Here is a 23,050-nt window from a genome sequence, read left to right on the forward strand (position 1 = left end):
TAAGATGTGCAGAGCAGCGGCAGATGGAATTTAATCCTGAGAAGTGTGAGGTATTGCATTTTGGGAGGACCAACAAGGCAAGGGAATATACAATAGATGGTAGGACCCTAGGAAGTACAGAGAGTCAGAGGGACCTTGGTGTACTTGTCCATAGATCACTGAAGGCAGCAGCACAGGTAGATAAGATGGTTGGGAAGGCATATGGGATACTTGCCTTTATTAGCTGAGGCATAGAATATAAGAGCAGGGAGGTTATAATGGAGCTGTATAAAATGCAAGTTAGGCCACAGCTGGAGTACTGTGTACAGTGCTGGTCACCACACTATAGGAAGGATGTGATTGCACTGGAGAGCTTGCCTGGGCTGGAGTATTTCTGCTATGAAGAGAGACTCGATAGGCTAGGGTTGTTTTCCTTAGAGCCCAGAAGGCTGAAGGGGGACCTGATTGAGGTGTACAATATTATGAGGGGCATAGATAGGAAGATACGTTTTTCCCTTTGCAGTGATGTCAATGACCAGTGGGCATAGATTTAAGATAAGGGGCAGGAGGTTTGGAGGGGATTTGAGGAAAAGATTTTTCACCCAGACGGTGTTTGGAATCTGGAACACACTGCCTGAAGGGGTGGTAGAGGCAGGAACCCTCACAAGAAGTATTTAGATGAACACTTGAACTGCCATAGCATACAAGGCTATGGGCCAAGTGTGGGAAACTGGAATTATAATAGATAGGCCGGTACGGACAGGATGTGCCGAAGGGCCTGTTTCTGTGCTGTATAACTCTACGTCTCTATGAATATGGAAGTGAGGGAGTTGCTTTTTCAGAAATCCGGTGCGGGCAGGATGGGTCGAATGGCTTCCTTCTGTGCTCTAACAATTCTGTGATTCTGTCTGTAAGTATGAATGATATTGCAGAGGAGTGGATGATAAAAAGGGATAGAAAGTGATCAAGGAGCACATTGCAGGTGTTCATCAAGGAATTGTTGTTCTGGCAGTGGGGTGGAGGTTGCAGGAGTGGGTGGCATTGGGGAGAAACGATATGGATCGATGGAATAGTCATTTATGTCGACTGCTCTGGATTAGATTAGAGATACAGCACTGAAACAGGCCCTTCGGCCCACCGAGTCTGTGCCGAACATCAACCACCCATTTATACTAATCCTACACGAATCCCATATTCCCAACAAACATCCCCACCTGTCCCTATATTTCCCTACCACCTACCTATACTGGTGACAATTTATAATGGACAATTTACCTATCAACCTGCAAGTCTTTTGGCTTGTGGGAGGAAACCGGAGCACCCGGAGAAAACCCACGCAGACACAGGGAGAACTTGCAAACTCTACACAGGCAGTACCCAGAATCGAACCCGGGTCCCTGGAGCTGTGAGGCTGCGGTGCTAACCACTGCGCCACTGTGCCGCCCCACTCTATGCTCTATGGAGCCGAAGGCTAGTGGGGAAGTATAGCTTTCTATAGACACCATTTACACAGCGTTTCATTGCTGTCTAGCAAACAAAGGCAGTACCAAGTACAAGAAATTCAGTCTATAATGTCCCAAATTTGATTTCGAGTCCCAGAATCGTAGAATAGTTACAGCACAGAAGGAGGCCATTTAGCCATGCTGGCTTTCTACAAGAGCAACTCATCTTGTCCCACTCCCCTGCCTTTTCCTGTAGCACTGCCATTTTATTTTCTCCAGATAATTATCCAGTTATTTTTTGAAAGCCTCTGTTGAACCACACTCTCGGGCAGGGCATTCAAGATCCTAACCACTCACTGCGTAAACAAGTTTTTCCTCGTGTCGCATTTGGTTCCTTTGCCATTCACCTCAACTTGGTGTCCTCCGGTTCTTGATCCGTCTACCAATGGGAACAGTTTCTCCCTATCTACTCTGTGCAGACCCCTCAATATTTTGAACACTTCTATCAAATCTCCTCTTGATCTTCGCCTCTCCAAGGAGAACACCCCAGTTTCTCCAGTCTATGCACGTAACTAAAGTTCCTCATCCCTGGAACCATTCTTGTGAATCTTTTCTGTACCCTCTCAAATGCCTTTACATCCTTCCTAACGTGTGGTGCCCAGACTGGACACAGTCCTCCAGTTGAGGCCAAACCTGTGCATTATGTAGGTTTAGCATAACTTCCTTCCTTCTGTACGATATGCCCCTATTTAAGAAGCCCAGGATCTCGTATGCTTTATTAACCACCTTCTCATCCTGCCCTGCAACCTTCAAGGATTTGTGCACATATACCCCAGGTTCCTCAGCTCCTGCACCCACTTTAGAATTGTACCCTTTGTTTTATATTGCCTGTCCTCATTCTTCCTACCAAAATAAATAACTTTACACTTTTTTATTCATTCAGGGGATGCGGGCATTGCTGGCTAGCATTTATTGCCCATCCCCAATTGCTCTTGAGAAGGTGGTGGTGAACCTTCTGCAGTCCATAGGTGGGGTTGGTACATCCACAGTGCTTTTAGGAAGGCAGTTCCAGGATTTTGACCCAGCGACAGTAAAGGATCGGCGATATAGTTCCAGGTCAGGATGGTGTGTGGTTTTGAGGGGAACTTGCAGGTGGTGGTGTTCCCACGCATCTGCTGCCCTTGTTCTTCTAGGTAGCAGAGAATAAAGAACAAGAAGAAAGAACAGTACAGCACAGGAACAGGCCATTCGGCCATCCAAGCCTGCACCGATCTTGATGCCTGCCTAAACTAAAACCTTCTGCACTTCCGGGGACCGTATCCCTCTATTCCCATCCTATTCATGTATTTGTCAAGATGCCTCTTAAACGTCACTATCGTACCTGCTTCCACTACCTCCCCCAGCAGCAAGTTCCAGGCACTCACCACCCTCTGTGTAAAGAACTTGCCTCGCACATCCCCCCTAAACTTTGCCCCTCTCACCTTAAACCTATGTCCCCTAGTAACTGACTGTTCCACCCTGGGAAAAAGCTTCTGACTATCCACTCTGTCCATGCCGCTCACAACTTTGTAAACCTCTATCATGTCGCCCCTCCACCTCCGTCGTTCCAGTGAAAACAATCTGAGTTTATCCAACCTCTCCTCATAGCTAATGCCCTCCAGACTAGGCAACATCCTGGTAAACCTCTTCTGCACCCTCTCCAAAGCCTCCATATCCTTCTGGTAGTGTGGCGACCAGAATTGCACGCAATATTCTAGGTGTGGCCTGACTAAAGTTCTGTACAGCTGCAGCATGACTTGCCAATTCTTATACTCTATGCCCCGACCGATGAAAGCAAGCATGCTGTATGCCTTCTTGACTACCTTATCCACCTGCGTTGCCACTTTCAGTGACCTGTGGACCTGTACGCCCAGATCTCTCTGCCTGTCAATCGTCCTGAGGGTTCTGCCATTTACTGTATACTTCCCACCTGTATTAGACCTTTTAAAATACATTACCTCACATTTGTCCGGGTTAAACTCTATCTGCCATTTCTCCGCCCAAGTCTCGAACCGATCTATATCCTGCTGTATCCTCTGACAAACATCAACACTATCCGCAACTCCACCAAACTTTGTGTCGTCCGCAAACTTACTAATCAGACCAGCTACATTTTCCTCCAAATCATTTATATATACTACAAACAGCAAAGGTCCCAGCACTGATCCCTGCGGAACACCACTAGTCAAATCCCTCCATTCAGAAAAGCACCCTTCCACTGCTCCCCTCTGTCTTCGAAGACAGAGCCAGTTCTGTATCCATCTTGCCAGCTCACCTCTGATCCCGTGTGACTTCACCTTTAGTACCAGTTTGCCATGAGGGACCTTGTCAAAGGCTTTACTGAAGTCCAAATAGATAACATCCACTGCCCTTCCTTCATCAATCATCTTTGTCACTTCCTCAAAAAACTCAATCAAATTAGTGAGACATGACCTCCCCTTCACAAAACCATGCTGTCGCTCGCTAATAAGTTTGTTTGTTTCCAAATGGGAGTAAATCCTGTCCTGAAGAATCCTCTCTAATAGTTTCCCTGCCACTGATGTCAGGCTCACCGGCCTATAATTTCCTGGATTATCCTTGCTACCCTTCTTAAACAAAGGAACAACATTGGCTATTCTCCAGTCCTCTGGGACCTCAGCTGCAGCCAATGAGGATGCAAAGATTTCTGTCAAGGCCCCAGCAATTTCTTCCCTTGCCTCCCTCAGTATTATGGGGTAGATCCCATCAGGCCCTGGGGACTTATCTACCTTAATGCTTTGCAAGACACCCAACACCTCCTCCTTTTTGATAATGAGATGACTGAGACTATCTACACTCGCTTCCCTAGGCTCATCATCCACCAAGTCCTTCTCTTTGGTAAATACTGATACAAAGTACTCATTTAGTACCTCGCCCATTTCCTCTGGCTCCACACGTAGATTCCCTTGTCTGTCCTTGAGTGGGCCAACCCTTTCCCTAGTTCCCCTCTTGATCTTTATATATGTATAAAAAGCCTTGGGATTTTCCTTAATCCTGTTTGCCAATGACTTTTCATGACCCCTTATAGCCCTCCTGATTCCTTGCTTACGTTCCTCAAGGGATTCGGCTGTTCCTAGCCTTCCAGCCCATACGAATGCTTCCTTTTTCTTTTTGACTAGGCTCACAATATCCCGCGTTATCCAATGTTACCAAACTTGCCAAACTTATCCTTCTTCCTCACAGGAATATGCTGGTCCTGGATTCCAATTAACTTACGTTTGAAAGACTCCCACATGTCAGATGTTGATTTACCCTCAAACAGCCGCCCCCAATCGAATTTCTTCAGTTCCTGTCTAATATTGTTATAATTAGCCTTCCCCCAATTTAGCACCTTCACCCGAGGACAAATCCTATCCTTATCCACAAGTACCTAAAAACTTACGGAATTAGGGTCACTGTTCCCAAAATGCTCCCCTACTGAAATTTCGACCTCCTGGCCGGGCTCATTCCTCAATACCAGGTCCAGTACAGCCCCATCCCTAGTTGGACTATCTACATATTGTTTCAAGAAGCCCTCCTGGATGCTCCTTACATGTTCTGCCCCATCCAAGCCCCGAGCACTAAGTGAGTCCCAGTCAATATAGGGGAAGTTAAAATCACCCACCACTACAACCCTGTTACAAAGACCTTTATATCTTTCCAAAATCTGTCTACATATCTGCTCCTCTACCTCCCGCTGGCTGTTGGAAGGCCTGTAGTAAACCCCCAAAATAGTGACTGCACCCTTCCTATTCCTGAGCTCCACCCATATTGCCTCGCTGCACAACCCCTCCGAGGTATCCTCCCACAGTACAGCTGTGATATTCTCCTTAACAAGCAATGCAACACCCCCACCCCTTTTACATCCCCCTCTATCCCGCCTGAAGCTTCTAAATCCTGGAACATTTAGCTGCCAATCCTGCCCTTCCCTCAACCAAGTCTCTAATAGCAACAACATCCTAGTTCCAAGTACTAATCCAAGCTCTAAGTTCATCTGCCTTACCTGTTATACTTCTCGCATTGAAACAAATGCACTTCAGACCACCAGTCCAGCTGTGCTCTGCAACATTTCCCTGGCTGCTCTTCCTCTCAGTCCTACTGGCCTTATTTAGTAGTTCCCCCTCATTTATTTCACTTGCTGTCCTACTGCTCTGGTTCCCAACCCCTCTGCCACACTAGTTTAAACCCTCCAGAGTGACGCTAGCAAACCTCGCAGCCAGGATATTTGTGCCCCTCCAGTTTAGATGCAACCCGTCCTTCTTGTACAGGTCCCATCTGTCCCTGAAGAGATCCCAATGGTCCAGATATCTGAAACCCTCCCTTCTACACCAGCTGCTCAGCCACGTGTTTAGCTGCACTATCTTTCTATTTCTAGCCTCACTGGCACGTGGCACAGGGAGTAATCCCGAGATTACAACCCTAGAGGTCCTGTCTTTTAACTTTATACCTAACTCCCTAAACTCCCCCTGCAGGACCTCATCACTCTTTCTGCCTATGTCATTGGTACCGATGTGTACCACAACCTCTGGCTGTTCCCCCACCCCCTTCAGAATGCCCCCTGTCCGTTCAGAGACATCCTTGACCCTGGCACCAGGGAGGCAACATACTATCCTGTAGTCTCTTTCATGACCACAGAAGCGCCTATCTGTGCCCCTGACTATCGAGTCCCCTATAACTATTGCTCTTCTGTGCTTTGTCCCTCCCTGCTGAACAACAGTGCCAGCTGTGGTCCCACTGCTCTGCTGCTGCTGTTTTCTCCTGATAGGCCATCCCCCCCAACAGTATCCAAAATGGTATACTTGTTAGAGAGGGGAATAGCCACAGGGGATTCCTGCACTGACTGCCTGCCCCTTCTAGCGGTCACCCATCTATCTGCCTGCACCTTGGGTGTAACCACTTCTCTAAAACTCCTGTCTATGACACTTTCTGCCACATGCATGCTCCTCAGTGCATCCAGTTGCTGCTCCAACCGATGCATGTGGTCTGTTGGGAGCTGCAACTGGGTACACTTCCTGCAGATGTAGTCGTCCGGAACGCTGGAAGCGTCACGGACCTCCCACATCTCACAGGTGAAGCACTTCACCCCTCTAACTGACATTTCTAGCACTAATTAATAAATTAATTTAAAATAAATAAATACTTATTAAATCCTTCCTAAATTGTTATAATTAACTATATGGTCCCTCATGCTAGATTCCTACTATAAATATTAAATGCTAAGTAAATACAGTAATCTCCTCCCTCTGGTTTAGTTACTCTATTTGTTAGTTAATTAGGGTTTTAATCAATTTTTATCAATGTTTTATTTTCAAATTCAGTAAAAAAAATTCCCTACCATCCAATCAGGCCACGGTTTTTCTGTGACGTCACTTTCAGGTTTTTTTTACCAGAGGTAAGTTTTTTTTTTTATACTTACCGGTCTAGAACTCCGCCCTCTGAGTCTTCTCCCAATCAGCTGTGCTCTTTGGAAGCTCTCGGCTCCCCTCACTCGGAGGACAGGTAGAAAGTAAAGGAGCTCCTCGCTCCCTCCTTACCGAACTTCCTCAGTTACCAAACTTCCACTATCGCACTCTAATGCAACCCAAGTCAGCACTCTAGAGCAAACAAAGTCAGCACTGTCAACTGGCTCACTTTTATACTGACTGACTCTAGCCCCCTGAAATCTGGTTGAAGCCAGTTATCTAATTAACAAGGTGCAGCTGCAAGCAGAGCCTGAGTGAACCCTGTTTGAAGCTGGTCTAAAACTCACCTTCTCCAACCCTAACAGCAACTGTTAAGTTAATTTGCTAAATAAAAGACAGATTAGATTGAAAGAAGTGGTTACACCCAAGGTGCAGGCAGATAGATGGGTGACCACTAGAAGGGGCAAGCAGTCAGTGCAGGAATCCCCTTTGGCTATCCCCCTCTCTAACAAGTCTACTGTTTTGGATACTGTTGGGGGCGATGGCCTAGCCGGGGAAAACAGCAGCGGCCAGAGCAGTGGCACCACGGCTGGCACTGTTGTTCAGCAGGGAGGGACAAAGCACAGAAGAGCAAGAGTTAAAGGGGACTCTATAGTCAGGGGCACGGATAGGCGTGAAAGAGACTCTAGGATGGTATGTTGCCTCCCTGGTGCCAGGGTCAAGGATGTCTCTGAACGGACAGGGGATATTCCGAAGTGGGAGGGTGAACAGCCAGAGGTTGTGGTACACATCGGTACCAACGACATAGGCAGGAAGAGTGATGAGGTCCTGCAGGGAGAGTTTAGGGAGTTAGATAGTAAGCTAAAAAACAGGACCTCTAGGGTTGTAATCTCTGGTTTACTCCCTGTGCCACGTGCCAGTGAGGCTAGAAATAGGAAGATAGTGCAGCTAAACACGTGACTGAGCAGCTGGTGTAGAAGGGAGGGTTTCAGATATCTGGACCATTGGGCTCTCTTCAGGGACAGATGGGACCTGTACAAGAAGGACGGGTTTCATCTAAACTGGAGGGGCACTAATATCCTGGCTGCAAGGTTTGCTAGTGTCACTCGGGAGGTTTTAAACTAGTGTGGCAGGGGGGTGGGAACCAGAGCAGTAGGACAGCTAGTGAAATAAATGAGGAGGACATAGTAAATAAGGCCAGTAGGACTAAGAGGAAGAGCAGGCAGGGAGATGTTGCTGAGCACAGAGGGACTGGTGGTTTGAAGTGCATTTGTTTCAATGCGAGAAGTATAACAGGTAAGGCAGATGAACTTAGAGCTTGGATTAGTACTTGGAACTAGGATGTTGTTGCTATTACAGAAACTTGGTTGAGGGAAGGGCAGGATTGGCAGCTAAATGTTCCAGGCTTTAGAAGCTTCAGGCGGGATAGAGGGAGATGTAAAAGGGGTGGGGGTGTTGCATTACTAGTTAAGGAGAATATCACAGCTGTACTGCGGGAGGACACCTCAGATGGGTCATGCAGCGAGGCAAAATGGGTGGAGCTCAGGAATAGGAAGGGTGCAGTCACGAAGTTGGGGGTTTACTACAGGCCTTCCAACAGCCAGCGGGAGGTAGAGGAGCAGATATGTAGACAGATTTTGGAAAGATGTAAAGGTAACAGGGTAGTGGTGGTGGGTGATTTTAACTTCCCCTATATTGACTGGGACTCACTTAGTGCTAGGGGCTTGGATGGGGCAGAATTTGTGAGGAGCATCCTCACAAATTGCATACTTATTGAAACAGTATGTAGATAGTCCAACTAGGGATGGGGCCATTCTGGCCCTGGTATTGGGGAATGAGCCCGGCCAGGTGGTCGAAGTTTCAGTGAGGGAGCATTTCGAGAGCAGTGACCATAATTCCATAAGTTTTAAGGTACTTGTGGATAAGGATAAGAGTAGTCCTTGGGTGAAGGTGCTAAATTGGGGGAAGGCTAATTAGAAAAATACTAGGCAGGAACTGAAGAATTTAGATTGTGGGCAGCTGTTTGAGGGTAAATCAACATCTGACATGTCAGCTGATTAGAATCCAGGACCAGCATGTTCCTGTGAGGAAGAAAGACAAGTTTGGCAAGTTTCGGGAAGCTTGGATAACACGGGATATTGTGAGCCTAGTCAAAAAGAAAAAGGAAGCATTTGTAAGGACTGGAAGGCTAGGAACAGATGAAGCACTTGAGGAATATAAAGACAGTAGGAAGGAACTTAAGCAAGGAGTTAGGAGGGCTATAAGGGGTCATGAAAAGTCATTGGCAAACAGGATTAAGGAAAATCCCAAGGCTTTTTATACATATATAAAGAGCAAGAGGGTAACCAGGGAAAGGGTTGGCCCACTAAAGGACAGAGATGGGAATCTATGTTTGGAGCCAGAGGAAATGGGCGAGGTGCCAAATGAGTACTTTGCATCAGTATTCACCAAAGAGAAGGACTTGGTGGATGATGAGCCTCGGGAAGGGAGTGCAGATAGTCTCAGTCATCTCATTATCAAAAAGGAGGAGGTGTTGGGTGTCTTGCAAAGCATTAAGGTAGATAAGTCCCCAGGGCCTGATGGGATCTACCCTAGAATATTAAGGGAAGAAATTGCTGGGGCCTTGACAGAAATCTTTGCATCCTTATTGGCTCTAGGTGAGGTCCCAGAGGACTGGAGAAAAGCCAATGTTGTGCCTTTGTTTAAGAAGGGTGGCAAGGATAATCCAGGAAATTATAGGCCGGTGAGCCTTACGTCAGTGGTAGGGAAACTGTTAGAGAGGATTCTTCGGGACAGGATTTACTCCCATTTGGAAACAAACAAACTTATTAGCTAGAGACAGCATGGTTTTGTTAAAGGGAGGTCGTGTCTTACTAATTTGATTGAGTTTTTTGAGGACGTGACGAAGATGATTGATGAAGGAAGGGCAGTGGATGTTATCTCTTTGGACTTTTGTAAAGCCTTTGACATGGTCCCGCATGGCAGACTGGTACAAAAGGTGAAGTCACATGGGATCAGAGGTGAGCTGGCAAGATGGATACAGAACTGGCTCGGTCATAGAAGACAGAGGGTATCAGTGGATGGGTGTTTTTCTGAATGGAGGAATGTGACTAGTGGTGTTCCGCAGGGATCAGTGCTGGGACGTTTGCTGTTTGTAGTATATATAAATGATTTGGAGGAAAATGTAGCTGGTCTGATTAGTAAGTTTGCGGACGACACAAAGGTTGGTGGAGTTGCGGATAATGATGAGGATTGTCAGAGGATACAGCAGGATATAGATCGGTTGGAGACTTGGGCGGAGAAATGGCAGATGGAGTTTAATCCGGACAAATGTGAGGTATTGCATTTTGGAAGGTCTAATGCAGGTGGGAGGTATACAGTTTTTCGCAGAACCCTTAGGAGTATTGACAGGCAGAGAGATCTGGGCGTACAGGTCCACAGGTCACTGAAAGTGGCAATGCAGGTGAATAAGATAGTCAAGAAGGCATACGGCATGCTTGCCTTCATCAGTCGGGGCATAGAGGATAAAAATTGGCAAGTCATGTTGCAGCTGTACAGAACCTTAGTTAGGCCACACTTAGAATATTGCGTGCAATTCTGGTCGCCACACTACCAGGAGGACGTGGTGGCTTTGGAGAGGGTACAGAGGAGGTTTACCAGGATGTTGCCTGGTCTGGAGGGCATTAGCAATGAGGAGAGGTTGGAAAAACTCGGATTGTTTTCACTGGAACGACGGAGGTGGAGGGGCGACATGATAGAGGTTTACAAAGTTATTGAGCGGCATGGACAGAGTGGATAGTCAGAAGCTTTTTCCCGGGGTGGAAGAGTCAGTTACTAGGGGACATAGGTTTAAGGTGAGAGGGGCAAAGTTTAGAGGGGATGTGCGAGGCAAGTTCTTTACACAGAGGGTGGTGAGTGCCTGGAACTTGCTGCCGGGGATGTGGTGGAAGCAGATACGATAGCGACGTTTAAGAGACATCTTGATAAATACATGAATAGGAAGGGAATAAAGGGATATGGGCCCCACAAGTGCAGAAGGTGTTAGTTTCGGCAGGCATCAAGATCGGCGCAGGCTTGGAGGGCTGAATGGCCTGTTCCTATGCTGTACTGTTATTTGTTCTTTGTTCTCGATTTAAGATAAAATTAACCCTTAATTATCCTCAGTTACCAAACTTCCACTATAGGCGGCGCAGTGGTTAGCACCGCAGCCTCACAGCTCCAGCGACCCGGGTTCAATTCTGGGTACTGCCTGTGTGGAGTTTGCACGTTCTCCCTGTGACTGCGTGGGTTTCCTCCGGGTGCTCTGGTTTCCTCCCACATGCCAAAGACTTGCAGGTTGATAGGTTAATTGGCCAATAGCAATTGCCCCTAGTAATAGGTAGGTGGTAGGGAAATATAGGGACAGGTGGGGATGTGGTAGGAATATGGAATTAGTGTAGGATTAGTATGAATGGGTGGTTGTGGGTCGGCACAGACTCGGTGGGCCGAACGGCCTGTTTCAGTGCTGTATCTCTAAACTAAACTAAAATAAACACTCTAATGCAACCCAAGTCAGCACTCCAGTACAAACAAAAGGTCGCGGGTTTGGAAGGTGCTTCCCTCAGTTTCATGAGATGCATCTTATCTGGTCCTGGTGACTGTCAGCCCATCTAATGCCTCCTCTTTATCAATTTTTAGATCATCCAGTAACTAATTCATTTTTTCTATGACTGGGGCAGCATCTTCTTCCTCGTAAAGGCAGATGCAAAGTACTCATTTAGTACTTCAGCCATTCCCCCTTCCTCCATGTGTAAATACCCTCTTAGATCCTAATTGGTCCCACTCCACCTTTTAACCACCTTTTTACTATTTCTATACCTATTGAAGACTTTTGGATTCCCTTCTATGTTGGCTACCAGTGTCTTATACTCTCTCTTTCCTTCTCTTATTTGTTTTTTTCACTTCCCTTCTGAGCTGTCCATATTCAGGCTTGTTCTCAATTATATTATTCACCTGATATCTGTCATCTTCACCCTTTATCAGCTTCATCTTACTCTGTATCTCTTTCGTCATCCAGGGAACTCTGGATTTGTTTGTCCTACCTTTCCCCTTCATGGGAATGTACTTCGACTCTAGCAGATCGTCCTTGACCCTGGCACCAGGGAGGGAACATACCTGGATTCACATTTGTGTCTGCTTGTCTGTTCCCCTCTCTATTGAATCCCCTATCACTATTGCTTTTCCAAACTTCCTCCTGCTCCCCTGTACAGCTGAACCAGTCATGGTGCTGTGAAGTAGGCTCTGGTTGCACACCCCAGAGGAACCATCACTCTCACCAGTATTCAGAACAGAATACTGGTTGGCGTGTGAGAGGCACTCTGGGGACTCCTGCATTACCTGCCTGGTCCTTCTTGACTGCCTGGCGATCACCCCTCCCTCTCTGCCTGCATACCCTTAAGCTATGGGGTGACCACATCTATAAACATGTTACCCACCAAACACTCAACCTCATGGATGCGCCACAGGGAGAGCAGCTACTGCTTAAGCTCCGAAACCCAGAGATCGAGCTGCTGCAGCCGACAGCATATCCTGAGCATGTAGTTATTTTCCTGCACATGCAGTCCCAAACATGGAACAGGATGTGCACTCCATGGGTCCGAGCTGCCTTGTTATGTCTCTATTTATTAGACGATTAACTTTCTACTTAAATTTAAAAAAACTCCCCAGCTGCTTCTCCTGTGCTAACATCAATTTATTTATGTGGTGGTTAACTGAAATGTTTTTACTTAAATCTTAAATTTTAATTTATTGAAAAAATTATATTTCTTTAGCTTTACTATCCCCTATTATTTAATTTTAACTTTAGCGCCTGGAGCTGCATCGATTAATTGAGTACTGATTTTAATTATATGATAAATTATCAAATTGGCTTTAATTTTTAGCTTTTATTACTAATTAATCGATCAAGTCTTAGTTTTTAATTGATTTATTTAGAATAAATTAAAAGCTTACTTGTCAACCCGCCCTGCATGACTCCTTTTCCTGTGATGTTCAAAGGTTATTGGGGGGAGATGGGAGTGTGGAATTCGACACACGAACAGATCAGCCATGATCTTATTGAATGGTGGAACAGGCTGGAGGGGCCAAATGGTCTATTTCTGCTCCTAATTCATATCTTAGTATGTATGTTTGTATGTCACTTCATGAATTTCCTCTTCCCTCCCATTCGGTTCAAACTCTCGGATGACAACTTGCTTCGCTCCACTTCAGGCCCACTTCACGCTGCTCTGATCCAGGCCCGCTACTCCCTCCTCTGCTCTGGGCCTACTTCATGCTGCTCCGCTCCGGGCCTGCTTCACACTGCTCCACCTCAGGCCCGCTTCACAATGCTCCACTTCAGGCCCGCTTCACACTGCTCCACTCCGGGCCCACTTCACACTGTTCCACTTCAGGCCCGCTTCACACTGCTCCACTTCAGGCCCGCTTCACACTGCTCCAGTCCGGGCCCGCTTCACACTGTTCCACTCCGGCCCGCTTCACACTGTTCCACTTCAGGCCCGCTTCACACTGCTCCACTTCAGGCCCGCTTCACACTGCTCCACTCCAGGCCCGCTTCACACTGTTCCACTTCAGGCCCGCTTCACACTGCTCCACTTCAGGCCCAATTCACACTGCTCCACTTCGGGCCCGCTTCACACTGTTCCACTTCAGGCCCGCTTCACACTGCTCCACTCCGGGCCCACTTCACACTGTTCCACTTCAGGCCCGCTTCACACTGCTCCACTTCAGGCCCGCTTCACACTGCTCCAGTCCGGGCCCGCTTCACACTGTTCCACTCCGGCCGGCTTCACGCTTCTCCACTCCGGGCCCGCTTCACACTGCTCCGCTCCGGGCCGGCTTCACGCTTCTCCACTCCAGGCCCGCTTCACACTGCTCCACTTCGGGTCCGCTTCATGCTGCTCCGCTCAGGGCCCGCTGCATACTGCTCTGCTCAGAGCCCGCTTCACGCTGCGCCGCTTTGGGCCTGCTTCAGGCTGCTCCGCTCCAGGCCGGCTTCACACTGCTTCCCTCCGGGTCCACTGCATACTGCTCCGCTCCGGGTCCGCTTTATGCTGCTCCGATCCAGGCCCGCTTCACACTTTTCCGCTCCGGGCCCGTTTCACACTGCTCCACTCCGGGCCGGCTTCACACTGCTCCGCTCCGGGCCGGCTTCACGCTTCTCCACTCCGGGCCGGCTTCATACTGCTCCACTCTGGGCCGGCTTCACGCTGCTCCACTCCGGGCCGGCTTCACACTGCTCTGCTCCGGGCCGGCTTCACGCTTCTCCACTCCGGGCCGGCTTCACACTGCTCCACTCTGGGCCGGCTTCACGCTGCTCCACTCCGGGCCGGCTTCACACTGCTCTGCTCCGGGCCGGCTTCACGCTTCTCCACTCCTGGCCGGCTTCACACTGCTCCACTTCGGGCCCGCTTCACACTGCTCCACTCTGGGCCCACTTCACACTGCTCCGCTCCGGGCCCGCTTCACACTGCTCCACTCCGGGCCGGCTTCACACTGCTTCGCTCCGGGCCGGCTTCACCCTTCTCCACTCCGGGCCGGCTTCACACTGCTCCGCTCCGGGCCGGCTTCATGCTTCTCCACTCCGGGCCCGCTTCACACTGCTCCACTCTGAGCCGGCTTCACGCTTCTCCACTCTGGGCCGGCTTCACACTGCTCCGCTCCGGGCCGGCTTCACACTGCTCCACTCTGAGCCGGCTTCACGCTTCTCCACTCTGGGCCGGCTTCACACTGCTCCGCTCCGGGCCGGCTTCACGCTTCTCCACTCCGGGCCCGCTTCACACTGCTCCACTCTGAGCCGGCTTCACGCTTCTCCACTCCGGGCCCGCTTCACACTGCTCCGCTCCGGGCCGGCTTCACGCTTCTCCACTCCAGGCCCGCTTCACACTGCTCCACTTCGGGTCCGCTTCATGCTGCTCCGCTCAGGGCCCGCTGCATACTGCTCTGCTCAGAGCCCGCTTCACGCTGCGCCGCTTTGGGCCTGCTTCAGGCTGCTCCGCTCCAGGCCGGCTTCACACTGCTTCCCTCCGGGTCCACTGCATACTGCTCCGCTCCGGGTCCGCTTTATGCTGCTCCGATCCAGGCCCGCTTCACACTTTTCCGCTCCGGGCCCGTTTCACACTGCTCCACTCCGGGCCGGCTTCACACTGCTCCGCTCCGGGCCGGCTTCACGCTTCTCCACTCCGGGCCCGCTTCACACTGCTCCACTCCGGGCCGGCTACACGCTTCTCCACTCCGGGCCGGCTTCACACTGCTCCACTCTGGGCCGGCTTCACGCTGCTCCACTCCGGGCCGGCTTCACACTGCTCTGCTCCGGGCCGGCTTCACGCTTCTCCACTCCGGGCCGGCTTCACACTGCTCCACTCTGGGCCGGCTTCACGCTGCTCCACTCCGGGCCGGCTTCACACTGCTCTGCTCCGGGCCGGCTTCACGCTTCTCCACTCCGGGCCGGCTTCACACTGCTCCACTCTGGGCCGGCTTCACACTGCTCCGCTCCGGGCCGGCTTCACGCTTCTCCACTCCGGGCCCGCTTCACACTGCTCCACTCTGGGCTGGCTTCACACTGCTCCACTTCGGGCCCGCTTCATGCAGCTCCGCTCAGGGCCCGCTGCATACTGCTCTGCTCCGAGCCCGCTTCACGCTGCGCCGCTTTGGGCCTGCTTCAGGCTGCTCCGCTCCAGGCCGGCTTCACACTGCTTCCCTCCGGGTCCACTGCATACTGCTCCGCTCCGGGTCCGCTTTATGCTGCTCCGATCTGGGCCCGCTTCACGCTGCTCAGCTTAGGGCCCGCTGCATACTGCTGCGCTCCAGATCCACTTCACGCTGCTCCGATCTGGGCCCGCTTCATGCTGCTCCCCTCAGGGTCCACTGCATGCTGCTCCGCTCTGGGTCCGCTTTATGCTGCTCCGATCTGGGCCCGCTTCACGTTGCTCAGCTCAGGGCCCGCTGCGCACTGCTCCGCTCCGGGCCTACTTCACACAGCTCCACTCCAGGCCAGTTCCACGCTGCTTCGCTCCGAGGCCAGCTCCATGCTGCTCCGCTCCGGGCTGGTTCCACGCTGCTCCGCTCCAAGGCCAGCTCCACATTGCTCCGCTCCGGGCTGGCTCCACGCTGCTCCGCTCCGGGACTACTTCACGCAGCTCCACTCCAGGCCCGTTACACATTGCTGCGCTCCGGGCCCGCTACACACTGCCCCGCTCCGGGCCTGCTGCACACTGATCTGCTCTGGGCCTACTTCACGTTGCTTCACTCTGGACCCACTTAAAGCTGCTCCTCTCCGGTCCGGCTTCATTCTGCTCCGCTCCGGGCCCACTTCACTCTGCTCCGCTCCAGGCCCACTTCACACTACTCTGCTCCGGGCCCACTGCATACTGCTCCGCTCAGGACCCGCTGCACACTGATCTGCTCCGGGCCCGCTGCACACTGATCTGCTCCGGCCCGCTTCACACTGATCTGCTCCGGGCCCACTGCATACTGCTCCACTCAGGACCCACTGCACGCTGCTCTGCTTCGGGCCCGCTGCACACTGATCTGCTCCGGCCCGCTTCACACTGCTTCGCTTGGGGCTGGTTTCACAATTCTCCCGATCTAGTTTTTTCGGAGTCCACTGATCTCAACAAGGTCAGCAGTTGAGATATTGGAACCAACCTCAGAGACGTGTCTTGGGAAGGTGAAAAATCAGCCAGAGTTCTCCCTTCTGAATGTTACCTAGTGGACCCTACTGAAAAGTGAAAATGTAGGTTCCATCTTGGTCAAATAGCCCATCAACACTTATTGGCTTGGTATGTATTTGAGAATAGCTGCTAGCACAAGGTACAGTATGGCTATTGCGGGTGTCTGCAATGGTGCCCCAGCAATAATGCCTTCAGGAAGGGAAGGAGAAAATTTGGAGGGGATGGATTTTCCTCTCAGCTGGTAGTTGTTCCTGCCTACCACTTGCAGTATTTCTAACATTGCTGATAACTACAAGCTCTCGTACTGTTGAAGCAGTTCTCAGGTTGGAGTGGATGTTTTTTTCTATTGAAGCATGAGAAAGATGTCATAGGGTGGAATTTTATGGGCTGTGCAAGAGTGGATTTGTTGGCATGCGGGATGATTTAATTAGGCGGGAGGTGTTTTTTCCGATTCCTGACGGCGGGGTATTTTAGAGAAATTAATTTGACAGCGTGATTGAGGCATTCCTGGGTTGCCACAGCACGGTGACAGATTGCAGCTTAGCATTCGTACTCATCACCCTACGCATAGTTACCATTTAGTCCTACCTGCCAGATTAACTGAGCGGCGAGCGCTATTCCCGTGCCTCCCAGTTCACGATAGTTTCACCGTGACATGCAGAAGTCTGATTTGTGCAGTTGAGTTTCAGGACTGTTCTTCTCTCTTTAATTCATCTGATAAAGTAACGCCAGCACTGAAATGGATGTTTGCCTCCAGGCTCAGCACCAGCCAGGTTGAATTTTCTTGGGGAGATGGTGGCAAAGGCATGGGGAGGCTCCCAATGGAGGATCAGGGCAGGATACTCGGGGAGGGGAGGGTGGGGTTGATTGGGTACATGGAGGAGCAGGGGAGGGTGGAGTGGAGAATCCAGGATGTTGAATGGTGGCTATTGACGCTGAAACTGCATGTTGTCGGCTGTGGGTGGTGGGTGAATTAGAGCATTACAATCTGAAGGTATCTGACAGTGTCCTAAAGGGAGAGATGAGTGCTGCCAGTGTTGGATCTGTGGGGCAAATTGAGGGTAATGGCTAGGAGAGTGAATGGTCACAGTCAATGGGGGCAAATGGATTCTGTGGGGGAGAAGGTAAAGAATAATGAATGGGTCTTCAACAGCTTCATAGAAAAGGGAACAGGACTCGGCAACAATAATCAGGTCGATTTGAAGAGGATCAAGGGAAAGAGTTGGCATGTTGATAGTAATGGGAGTAGCAACAGGGCAGGGATGGCTTGAATAAATTGATGATTGCACTATGCACGGTAATGGGAGGAGGCTCAATGCTATCGGAGGGAAGGTTAACGGTAACATTGGGTGGGTCAGTGGTGATTGGTTCAAGCTGGAAGGTTGCAGGAGGAGGTTGGTATGTGGGGAGACTTGCCCTGATTCAACACTCACCGTGTTCTCCAACAATAATGCAAACCATGTGGACACTCAAGGATTGCAAGGAGAGTGGGAGGAGACAAATGATAGCGGGTGTGTTTCCTACCTGGCATCAATTTGAAGGCAGATATAAGGGAACTGCTCATTGCATCGATGTTTTAACTCACTGACAAAAGAAGGCTGAATTGTCGCGCTCTGCTTATTTATTATTCAGAAACACCGCAGTGACATGGGCCTCAAACACCCAATTTGTCTACTACCACGGGAAGAAGAGCAAAGGGAGAGATTAAAGAGGGCTCTTTTCCCTAAACTGATGGTGCCTGAATGCCAGCAACAGGCAGAACAGGAAGGTGAAGATGCTGTGAATGTTAACATACAGGAACAGCCTTATCGAAGACGGGCACTGGCACATTATCGCATCCTCAGGACAATGTCAAATTACCTTCAAATGTCAGAGAGGCAATGCCAGAGACACCTAAGGAAGTCACATGAAATGGTCACAGAAAGTTGTAGGACCCTGCGGCATGACCTGCAGCCGCTCAGCTTTGGTGGGGATCCCCTGCCAGTTACCCTCAAGGTGACTTTGAACTTTTTTTGCTAGCAGGAATCTCTGGTGACATATGTGGCATCTTGCAGTCTGTGATGCACAGGTGCATCAAAGAGGTGACCAGTGCCCCTTTTTGACGTGCCAATGAGTTCATTTACGTACCTGTAGATGAGGACAGCCTGGCAGCAAGGTCTGGGGCCTAGGGCGCCAGCGCTGGGTTCCCTAGAGCGCAAGAGGTGATCAACTGTACTCATGTGACCATTAGAGCTCCCTGCGACCAGTCTGCTGCATTTGTTAATCGCAATGGCTTCCACCCTTTAAACGTACAGCTGGTTTGCGACCACAGGAGAAGAATTATGAATGTTCGTGCGCATTTCCCAGGAAGCTGTCATGAGGAGCTGCCATAAATGTTCGAGGAACCAGCGAAAGTGGTTGGCTGGGTGACGAGGGTTACCCCCTTTGTACATGGTTGATGACACTAGTTTATCATCCCTAAAGCGCTGTGAAGTGAGGTACAATGCTACATACGCATCCACCATTGAATCACCATTGGCATGATGAAAATGCAATTCCACTGCCTTGACCAGTCTGGAGGGCCTCTTCAGTACGCATCACAGAGGGTGTCATGAATAATCATTTGCTGTGCCTTGCACAACCTTGCAATTCGATGCGGCAACATTCTGCAGGCAAAGGAACACCAGTCTTCTTCAGATGAAGATGACTATGAAGAGAGTAAGGAGGAGGACAACAATGCCATTGTCGATATAAGGACCATGGAGAGACATGCAAGGGACATCAGGGAGAAACTAATTTATGCATATTTCAGCTGTGCGTGATTGGCAGTTGAAATCTTCTGTGGGCTATGATGGATGCGACTACACACGCTGCAAGCACTGTTATTAACTGCAGAAACAGGGTTAGGGTAAGGCATGAAAGTAGTGGAAAAAGTGAAGAATCATCAATAGGAAAACAGCCATCATTGAAGAGTGAAGGCTCAAGTTTCGATGAGAAATGGACACTGGACATTTTCCGAGATGCTTTGCAAGCGTCAATGCATTCCTGCTGTAGTCCTCCAAAGAACATCTATGTTTTCAACTGAAACCAAGCAAAAGATTTACAAGAGTGCACCAAATAATAAAGTAAATATATATTGAAAATTGTTGATCAGTTGCACAATATTTACAGGCACCGTCGTGCTCGAACCTGTTTCATTTTTCGCTTTCTGCCCCTATGTCTACATCTTAGCAGCTGAGGTGGAGACAGTCTGCTCAGTGCACTGTCCTGTTGCTGTGGATGACCGTGGTGGACATCCTGTGGAGGAATGAGGCCTTGATAGTTCCAGCCTACTGGGGGTCTGCAACAATGGTGCGTGAGTATCCCTTGTGTGCTCACCTGCTGGCGGTAAGGGGGTCAATGTAGGGGTGGGGTGGATGAGATGCCGCTTACCCTGTGGGGGGCCTGAGAGGAAGGCCCCAGGCAGCTGGCATGTGCTCGTCCACCATCTGTGTGCCCAATGGCACCTGCCTGTCTCTATAAAGGGAAGGAGCACCTGGAGGGAGGTCCAGGTTCCTCGTCCCCCTCTTGCTTAGACTCTGCTGTATGGAGACCCAGCAACAGTGATGGAATGCAGGCTAGATCGCATATGGCTCGAGTGCTCAACCAGACTCGCCACGGAGCTCACCAAACTCTCTACTGAGGAAGCAATATGCTCAAATGCCTGGGACATGGCAGATGTCATGGCTTGCATGGAGTCCTCCATGGCAGGTGCAAAGCCACGCATGACCAAAGGCATCTCTGACATATGTTCCATTTGGAAAGAGAGGATATTCCTGAGCATGGGGCTGAGCAGCAGCCTGGTCCCCAGTAATCCTCCCATTGTCAGGGGACCCAGCTGGCACATGTTCCCTCAGCTGCTGGGATGTGTCTGTGTCATAAATACCAGATTGTGACCCAGATGCTAATCTGAAACCCCCCGCAGACCGTGTGGTTGTATCTGCGCTGGCAAATGTGGAAAAGAGGGAGGTGACGGTGCACCCTCTGGGCCATTGGCTTCTTCTTCCTCCCCAGAGGAGGAGTTTTGGGCCTCCGGGCATTCAGAGACCCGAGTGCAGGCACCAGAAGTGAAGACACAAACAGAGGCACATTAAGCATCAACATGAGTTCAGACACTTTCAGTGGGTGTGCATGCATGTCTGCAAGACTGAAGATGACAATTCATCCTTTTGCCTTGAAGATCCTGCCTCGCCATCTGATATGGCCCTGCCACCCTCCTCTCTCACTATTTGTGCAGCCTCCTCTTCAGCCAGTGTAAACACTTTAATGTCCACTGCGCCTCCAGTGTCCTGGCTCGCTTGCGATGATTGTGTGTGCGTTTGTCTTGCAGGAGACAGTACAGATGGAATGAGAATTCTTTTGTTAAGAATCGCAACCAATGTAAACATGCATCAACATCGGTAATTCAGGACTGGCTTTTGCATGACACATCCAAGCACATCGACAACGGCAGCCATCACCTTTGCACAAAATCATTTTGTGTATGGCACCAAGGCTGCTCACGCAATTTAATGCATGCCTTGCTTGCTCACTTTCTTAAAGAGACAGAGCCAGGGTGACAAACAATGGAGTAGCTTTGACAGGGCCACTTACCCTCGCCGATCTGAGGAAGTCGTTAATGCGTTTGTGACCCTGTACCCAGATCCTCAGCATCAACCCACGATTCAAGACCTCTTCTGCGACCTCCATCGAGGCCGCCTTGGTCAGGCGGGTGGGTCTTCTGATTCCATCTGCAAGGAAGAGGACCTCCTGCCTTTCCCTGACGGCCTGGAGGAGAACCTGCAGGGAGGCATCACTGAACAGTGGGGCAGGACGCTGCCTGCTGGCTAACATATTCTTCAGTGTGGCTGCAAAGGTAAAGTACATGATGTGAAGTTGGTGCTGGATTACAAAATTAAAGGGAGGCAAAAACATTTTGCATTGATTTCCAGCTTAATTTCAGGCTCCCGTGCAGAGACTTACATGACCGGAAGGCTTCTGATTCTTGAGGCTGCAAGCATAGAATGCTTTATAATGTGTGGCGATTTTGGTGCTTGGCCCAGTGATAACAGGTTCCACCAGTGAAAGTCCGTCCCCGCCACCGAATCCCACGTGTCCCCTGTGTCCGTCGCCACACGTTTGATTAATATATGTAATCGCGTAGGAAAGGGAAACCTGGAGGAAGCAGAAGCTACGCCAACTTCTGGTTCGCCAACTTTTGGAATGCCAAGGGACTCAAAGTCCCAGCCATATTGTTTTTGTCCCGGCATCATCTCCTCCCAATAAAGTTTGAATGTTTCACTGCAAGCAAAACCTGTTTTATCATTAAGTGTCATTAGCATATTTAAAATATGTATTTAGAAAACATAATAATACCAGCAGCAGAATATAATTACCAGACAATAATTTTCTTCACTTTTACAATGATATTGCATTCATGAAGTTAAGAGCTGTGAATCTGAATAGACTGCGACATGTAATAGTGCAGAGCTAAACCTGATTCTGGGAGTTCTATTCATTTGCTCTCTGTCTGAATGTTGATTGACACTGTGCAAATATTTTGATTTTCCAGCCTCCACATCCAAGGGATCATCCTCTGCCATTTCCGGCACCTCCAGCATGTAGCCACCACCAAACACATCTTCCCCTCCCCTCCACTATCAGCATTCCGAAGGGATCATTCCCTCTGCGACACCCTGGTCCACTCCACCATCACCTCTGACATCTTTCCCCCTTACCACAGCACCTTCCCATGCAATCGCAGGAGGTGTAACACCTGTCTTTTTACCTCCTATCTCCTCACCATCCAAGACCCCATACACTCCTTTCAGATGAAGCAGTGATTTACTTGTACTTCTTTCAATTTAGTATACTGTATTCGCTGCTCACAATGCAGCCACCTGTATGAAGATTGGGTGACCACTTTGTGGAACACGTCCGCTCAGTCCACCAGCATAACCCCAAGCTTCCAGTTCCTTGCCATTTTAATTCACCACCCTGCTGTCCCGCCCACGTTTCTGACCTCGGCCTGCTGCAGTGTTCCAGTGAAGCTCAACGCAAGCTCAAGGAACAGCACCTCATCTTCCAATGAGGCACGCTACAGCCCTCTGGACTCAACATTGAGTTGAAGACCTTTAAACCATGACTGCCATTTTGATTTTTTTTTATCATGTGCCAGTCTTAAACTTGTTTTTCATGTTTTTGCTTTCGGACAGAGCAGTTCATTATTCTGCCATTAACACTCTCTCTCTAGACAAATGTTTTGTCTTTTACTACGGCGGTTACTGCTCCTTTTTTCTTTTGTTCCATACATCTTTGTCGTTTAATTGCTTCTGCCCTCCGCCCTATCATAGACCTTCCCTTTTGTTCTTTCCTTCCCCCCCCCCACTTTCATTTGCTCAAAGCCTATTGCATTTCTAACCTTTGCTATTTTTTGATGAAAAGTCACAGACCTGAAACATTAACTCTGTTTCTCTCTCCACAG

The 23,050-nt window shown here is 49.6% G+C and overlaps 1 protein-coding gene across 3 annotated transcripts in view; it reads left to right on the forward strand.

Annotated features, from left to right (window-relative positions):
• Nucleotides 1–23,050, forward strand: part of fam135b (family with sequence similarity 135 member B) — a 548,259-nt gene that overhangs the window by 342,754 nt on the left and 182,455 nt on the right. The window lies entirely within an intron of this gene.

The sequence above is a fragment of the Heterodontus francisci genome, chromosome 5 (assembly GCF_036365525.1).
Source record: "Heterodontus francisci isolate sHetFra1 chromosome 5, sHetFra1.hap1, whole genome shotgun sequence".
NCBI classification, from domain to species: Eukaryota; Metazoa; Chordata; class Chondrichthyes; order Heterodontiformes; family Heterodontidae; genus Heterodontus; species Heterodontus francisci.